The sequence below is a fragment of the Physeter macrocephalus genome, chromosome 2, assembly GCF_002837175.3.
Source record: "Physeter macrocephalus isolate SW-GA chromosome 2, ASM283717v5, whole genome shotgun sequence".
Classification (NCBI taxonomy): Eukaryota; Metazoa; Chordata; class Mammalia; order Artiodactyla; family Physeteridae; genus Physeter; species Physeter macrocephalus.
In genome coordinates, this window is record NC_041215.1 from 29,284,573 (window position 1) to 29,291,815 (window position 7,243).

At 43.0% G+C, this 7,243-nt stretch overlaps 1 protein-coding gene across 6 annotated transcripts in view; it reads right to left on the reverse strand.

The window, feature by feature from the left end:
* INSIG2 (insulin induced gene 2) overlaps positions 1-7,174 on the reverse strand; it is a 32,017-nt gene extending 24,843 nt beyond the window's left edge. For 2 of the 6 annotated variants that reach the window (XM_024115030.3, XM_024115031.3), the window contains exon 1: positions 7,118-7,174. The gene's annotated coding sequence lies outside the window, so the exon portion shown is untranslated. Of the gene's footprint in view, positions 1-1,026; positions 1,745-6,688; positions 7,042-7,117 lie in introns of those variants that run through there. The other 4 variants (XM_055087223.1, XM_007100941.4, XM_055087222.1 and 1 more) reach the window with 4 other exon arrangements.
* Positions 7,175-7,243: the final 69 nt, after the last annotated feature.

A 7,243-nucleotide genomic window follows, 5' to 3' on the forward strand; every position in this document is an offset into this window, starting at 1 on the left:
GGGTTTTTACCTTGCTCCTTCATCTGCTGTGTTTCTTTGTCTTCTCATTTTGCTTAACTTACTGTGTTTGGGGTCTCCTTTTCATAGGCTGCAGATTCATTGTTCCTGTTGTTTCTGGTGTCTGCCCCCAGTGGGTAAGGTTGGTTCAGTGGGTTGTGTAGGCTTCCGGGTGGAGGGGATTGGTATCTGTGGTCTGGTGAATGAGGCTGGATCTTGTCTTTCTGGTGGGCAGGACCGCATCCAGTAGTGTGTTTTGGGGTGTCTGTGACCTTACAATGATTTTAGGCAGCCTCTCTGCTAATGGGTGGGGTTGTGTTCCTGTCTTGCTAGTTGCTTGGCATAGAGTGTCCAGCACTATAGCCTGTTGGTCGTTGAGTGGAGCTGGGTCTTAGCACTGAGATGGAGATCTCTGGGAGAGCTTTCTCTGTTTGATATTACGTAGAGCCGGGAGGTCTCTGGGGGACCAATGTCCTGAACTCGGCTCTCCCACCTCAGAGGCACAGGCCTGACACCCGGCCGGAGCACCAAGACCCTGTCAGCCACATAACTCAGAAGAAAAGGGAGAAAAATAGAAAGAAAGAAAGAAAAAATAATACTAAAATAAAATAAAATAAAGTTATTAAAATAAAAAAAATTCAAATTATTACAAATAAAAAAATTTAAAAGTAAGAAAAAAAAAGAACGAAAGAAGAGAGCAACCAAACCAAAAAAATCCACCAATGATAACAAGCACTGAAAACTATCAAAAAAAAAACCAGACAGAACCCTAGGACAAATGAATGGTAAAAGCAAAGCTATACAGACAAAATCACACAAAGAAGCATACACATACACACTCACAAAAAGAGAAACAGGAAAAAAATACACATATATCTCTATGTAAAAAAAAAAAAAAAAAGGAAGACAGCAAACAAATCTATCAATGACCATAAACTCTAAATACTAAACAAGATAAACATAAAACCAGAAACAAATTAGATGCAGAAAGCAAACCCCAAGCCTACAGCTGATCCCAAAGTCCACCACCTCAATTTTGGGATGATTTTTTGTCTGTTTAGGTATTCCACACATGCAGGGTACATCAAGTTGATTGTGGAGATTAAATCCACTGCTCCTGAGGCTGCACAGAGAAATTTCCCTTTCTCTTCTTTGTTCGCACAGCTCCTGGGGTTCAGCTTTGGATTTGGCCCCGCCTCTGCATGTAGGTCTCCTGAGGGCATCTGTTCTTTGCTCAGAAAGGACAGGGTTAAAATAGCAGCTGATTAGGGGTCTCTGGCTCACTCAGGCCGGTGGGGCAGAGAGGGGTATGGAATGTGGGCCAAGCCTGCAGCGGCAGAGGCCAGCATGACATTGCAACAGCCTGAGGTGTGCTGTGTGTTCTCCCAGGGAAGTTGTCTCTGGATCCCGGGACTCTGGCAGTGGCGGGCTGCACAGGCTCCTGGGAGGGGAGGTGTGGATAGTGACCTGTGCTTGCACACAGGCTTCTTGGTGGCTGCAGCAGTAGCCTTAGCATTTCATGCCCATCTCTGGGGTCCGCGCTGACAGCCACGGCTCGTGTCTGTCTCTGGAGCTTGTTTAAGCGGTGCTCTGAATCCCCTCTCCTCGTGCACCCTGAAACAACGGTCTCTTGCCTCTTAGGCAGGTCCAGACTTTTTCCCGGACTCCCTCCCGTCTAGCTGTGCACACTAGCCCCCTTCAGGCTGTGTTCACGCAGCCAACCCCAGTCCTCTCCTTGGGATCTGACCTCCGAAACCCGAGCCTCAGCTCCCAGCCCCCACCTGCCCCGGCAGGTGAGCAGACAAGCCTCTCAGGCTGGTGAGTGCTGGTCGGCACCGATCCTCTGTGCGGGAATCTCTCCGCTTTGCCCTCCGCACCCCTGTTGCTGCGCTCTCCTCGGTGGCTCCAAAGCTCTCCCCCCTCACCCACCGCCCGTCTCCGCCAGTGAAGGGGCTTCGAAGTGTGTGGAAACTTTTCCTCCTTCACAGCTCCCTCCCAGAGATGCAGATCCTGTCCCTATTCTTTTGTCTCTATATTGCCTTTTTTCTTTTGCCCTACCCAGGTACATGGGGAGTTCCTTGCCTTTTGCGAAGTCTGAGGTCTTCTGCCAGCATTCAGTAGGTGTTCTGTAGGAGTTGTTCCACATGTAGATGTATTTCTGATGTATCTGTGGGGAGGAAGGTGATCTCCACATCTTACTCCTCCGCCATCTTGAAGGTCTCTCCTAAGCAGGCATTTTGGAAGGTAAACCTAACCTAGCACTTAATCATCTTTAAAATATATGTCCTCTAAGCTTCCAAGTTTCAAACTACCTTATAAATGAATTTTGGGAACAAAACCCATGTGTAAACTGGAGGGAGGGGTGGGGGTGTTGAGTTTAGAAATAATCAGTATGAAAATGAGAACATCTGTAAGCACTAGTAACTTTCACAGCCTATCAGTTCCACGTAATAAACAGAGACAATAGACTTTCTTCTGTGCCTCTACCACACTCAAAGCTCTGTGCCCAACACCCAAGGGGGGAGTTTTATCCTCAAGCTCACAAACATACTTACTCTACAACATCACTGAGCTCTACAGCTTAACAGCCTTGAGAAAACAGTACATATTATAGCTGATTCATAGGAAAATATATTCTAAACACCTACTGAAAATCCTAGAAAACACCTCCCCCGACCTGGTCTTGCAGACTATTCCTTGCTGTGGTATCCAGCATGTCAGCATGTCACGTGTTCTACAGTGTTCAGTAGCTACAGAATTCATCATCATCATTATCATCATGATACAGCACCCATTTATGGAGGGCCTACTCCATGCCAGGCATATAGGAACTCTAATCTTCAAAATAATGCTAAAGGTAGGTATTATCATCCACATTTTACAAACGAAGATATAAAGTCAAAGAGACTTAACAACTTGACTATGGTCACATGACATGCAGTATTAGAACTGGAATTGTACCTTACATCTGACTGATGCCAAAACCCATCTTCTTTGCTCTAAAACTTGAGTCCCATCCCAGCCCAACTCCTTAGACTTCTTTTTTGGCATCCCCTATAGAAGGGGATTTGGTTACTGAAAAGATGGATAGATAGTGGAAAACAATCTTAACTGTAAATATTCTCAAGGTACTAATGTCAATTAATGTCCAAGCAGAAAGACCATAAGAATAAATGTACAAACACCTTGAAATTTTCTTTAAAAGTACTAGATCCAGGAGTAAAATGATGTATTAAAGAAAAAAAGCATATGGCCAACTTACATACAGTATTAGACCAAGAGTTGACTCCTATTTCCCAAACTTCAGTAGACACAGCAATTCCCCCCCGCTTTCTGCTATTAAAACAGCTACTAGAGGACAAAGAGTAAATATACATTTTAAGTAACCCAAATTGCTCTAGTATATCTAGTAAATTGTTTCTGTCTGTGAATTCTTCCAAAAGGGAATTTTATGTTGAATAATATTTTTAAAAGAACAAAACAGCTTCAGTTTTAGAAAGCTATTCTGGTGTGGTAGGTCCCATCTCACATCACTCACCAGTGTTTGTCAAAGGGCACTGGCATTTTGGGCAGGGCAATTTCTTGTTGTTTGGAACTGCCCTAAGCATTGCAAAACATTTAGCAGCCCTGGCTCGTGCCCACTAAATGCCAGTGCACACCCCCTCCCCGCTCTGAGATAACCAAACATGGCCTTACATGTTTCCAAATTCCCACAGAGAGGCAATGTTCTCCCACTGAGAGACACTGATTGCTAGACTCTTTCCGCATTCTATTTCCAGGCTGCTAGAGACTTTCTACAATGTTTATTTATGTAATTCTGCCGCAGCTGTTTATGCAACCTTTGCTGAAAGTGCTTGTTTATAGTTTCCTACTTCACCCCAAAAGTTGTCTTTAAAAATAACACAACACTTGTTTCATGTTTACTTGAATAAGATTTTTAAAGCTATTTTTTAAGTCCAAAAAGCTAATTCTGTGACTACATAATAATACAATACTATATAATTACTGGAGACAAAAATAAAAGTTAAAATGCTTTAGAATCACAGTATCCTAAAATGTAAGAAATGAAAGGGGATTGGGAGTTCATCTCTTCCAGGGGCTATGTGAGTCTGATGTAAAACAAAACCAAAAAAGTTGTGGATATGTGCATTTTTCTGGTTAGGGAGTTGGACATTTTTATATCAAGTACTCAAAAAGTTCATGATCCAAAAGAAGTTAAGAACCAGTGATCTGTTTCCTGGCAAAGCAAATGAGACCCAAAGTGGCTAAGTGAAGTGACAAGATCAAGAATGTGTACTACTGGGTCTTGCTACAACAAACATGTAAACTGAACTCCTAGAAATGGCCAGACTGACTCATCAAAGGGGTAAAAAATTCCACAAGACCATTCACCGCCTACTATGCAACAACTAAGTCCCTAAATAAAGCATGTTGTTTATAATAGTCACACATTAGGGGAGTAGGTTATTTTAAAGTGAAAGCTCTTGGAATAAGCATCCCTAATTTGTTTGTTTTAAAGTTTGGTTTTCTGATTATGTATTGATAATATCTTCCTAGAGCGTATCTATACCTTCAAATGTTACTGTTATATCAGCAATAAATTCGATTCTCAAAATTCTTTTAAAAACCTATATTTGAAAAATTTAGATTACCCAAGAAATAATTTTCTGATCAGGGAAGAAGTCTCTGGTATAAAGATACCATTTAAAAGACCATATCTCAATAGATCCTCAACAATAATCCTAGTAAGTAGGCAGGTGTTTTTAATCCTTAATCTTTTTATTTTACAACGTAAAATAGGTTAAGTAACTTTGTGAGATTATAAAACTGTTGCCAGGTAGTACAAGGACTAGCTAGCCCCAAGCACTCTGACTCCATGTCCAGAGTATTTCCCGTTTCACAATTGCCTTTTCCACAAACACCATACAGAAACAATTTAAATGCCACAAAAGAAACAGTTTTTAAAGCCATGTTGATAAACTACCGTTAATACCAAAATAATACTTTTTTTTTTCAAAAACTGACAAAGAAGAAACTTCCACAGAACATGAAAAATTCTACCTTGAGCCCTGACCTACAATTTCTATAAAGTAGGTTATTGAACAAAAAGAAAAATAGTTCAAATAGTTTGGATAGATAATAACAAATCATCAAAACTGGAAAAACATTATTCCCAGTCTATGGCTTCCTGTCAATGGATTATTATTACCTTTAGGTAAATAAAATAAGTGATTCTCAGGTTTGTGGATGAAAATCAAAGTTTACATTTGCCACTGAAACAACTTCCAGGCAACAGGCATTTGAAAACAAGCATACAAACAAAATCTCCTTAAGAACTGATTAAGTACCAATTGTATTTTAACAATTGCAACACCCACAAAACCATACAAGATCTTTTGTCTTCAAAGGAAGAGTAGTCACAGAAGTATGTTTACTCCCTCAGATTACCTGTCTCTTCAGGTGCTTAGGTCGGAAAGGCTACTAAATAATATAATTAAATTACTACCTCACATCTTTTTTATCCTATGCTCTTGTAATTAGAATGGCATTCTCAAAATAGAATAAGCATTACAGTTAGGAAAAACACACTTAAATCAATGAAACTCTCCTTAAATAAAAGCACACGAATGTGAATCATAGGCTATGGACGCTAAAAACTTCTGGGAAGAAAAACATGTTTGCCTTGAAGACCCTGCAACTCATCTGTAAAACCCAAACACAGAAACCATTAAGCAAGCAACATTTGCATCCCATTATTGCTTTTAAATAACAAATCTCAGTCCCTAAAAAGGTTACTCCATCGTTTGAGAATAATTTTCTGATAACAGTGAAAACAAGCTCTGTCTTTAAATTACTAAATTGCATTTTATCCTTTCCTTTTCAGTCCACCACACGTAAAAGCAACAGTTGTCAATTTAAAAAGAATCAACCTCTTTCCCAAATAAATGTACATGATTCACAACTTCGTCACTTTATATCAGATATGTACTGAGAACTATAACAAAACACACTACTCAACGTAATGTCCAGGGAAAGAATAAAAGGAGGAAGCAGGAAGAGTACAGGGCTATTCTCTGGGGGGCCCCTATTAGTGGGGGCATCCCTTCATTCATTTTTCACTCAATGGTTCCCTATCAGGGCCAAACCCCAAAGTTCGAAGATACAACCTAGCCTCTGCCAGACTGCCTTCATTCCTCCTGCACCCAAGACAGGAGCTTGTCTTCCCCCCGCAATCCTCAGCTCCACTGCAACAGTGATCTCGGCCAGTCTCAGTGCCCCAGCTGTCAAGACTATTCATTCCTTCTTGAAGCATTTTCTCAATAATGCTACAAAATAGTCAGCTCTCCCTGGTATATTTTCCTAGACTATCGAGCTAACGCCATACTTCACTAACTTTTTGCCAATGCTAATTGGACATGGGTCACTATCACTTAAGTTTTACCACCCTTCCCCTCGTCCCCCATCATATCCACAACGCTTTCCTCTACCAGATTGCCAATCCCCACTGACCAACGCTAAAATCCAAGAAACTATCACCAACCGACTTCTAGGTCCTGAAAAGAGTTATCTTTGTCTTTACCACACACCTACTCCAGAGATTTCCAATTCCAATCCAAAATGCCGAAGTCCCACTCCTCAACCCAATATCAACATACCTTTTGGCGGATTCTAAGCATTCTACAATACCTACCTTTTCGGATCCTTCCCCCTCCCAAGCCTGAGTCTGGTCTCCCTGGCTACGAGCCTGCCGATTCCTGACAGCTCTATGCTTGACAGCCCGCAGACCTCCACCCCAACAGATCTCCGGGGTCGCCCTTCTCGCCGTCCTCCAGCCTTCTTTCCGCTAGGACACTCTTCCACTGTCCGGGGAGCCTCGGCCTCTCCTACACCCTCTCCCCGACCCAGGTGTCCCCTTCCGGATCTCGCCGTCCCTTCTCCAGGTTAAGCGGAGCCCCTCGCCCTTCAGGCCCCATCTGTGGTCCCGGCTCCTTGCACTTGCCAGCAGGGTTCCTAGGCGGCAAAAACGCAAGCGGTTCCTCTTCCCGAGGGCCACCACCTTCCTCAGGCCCCTTCCCTCAGCACCAAGTCCCCCAGGCTTCCCCAGGGAAGCCCAACTCACCCCCGCCTCCGCCATCTTCCGGGACCGGCCCCCAACGCCTCCGCCGCTTCCTCCTCCCCTCCCACAACTCCGCCCGAGCTCCACTGCGCCTGTGCGGCCGACGCGGACACGCTCGGACGATCGGGG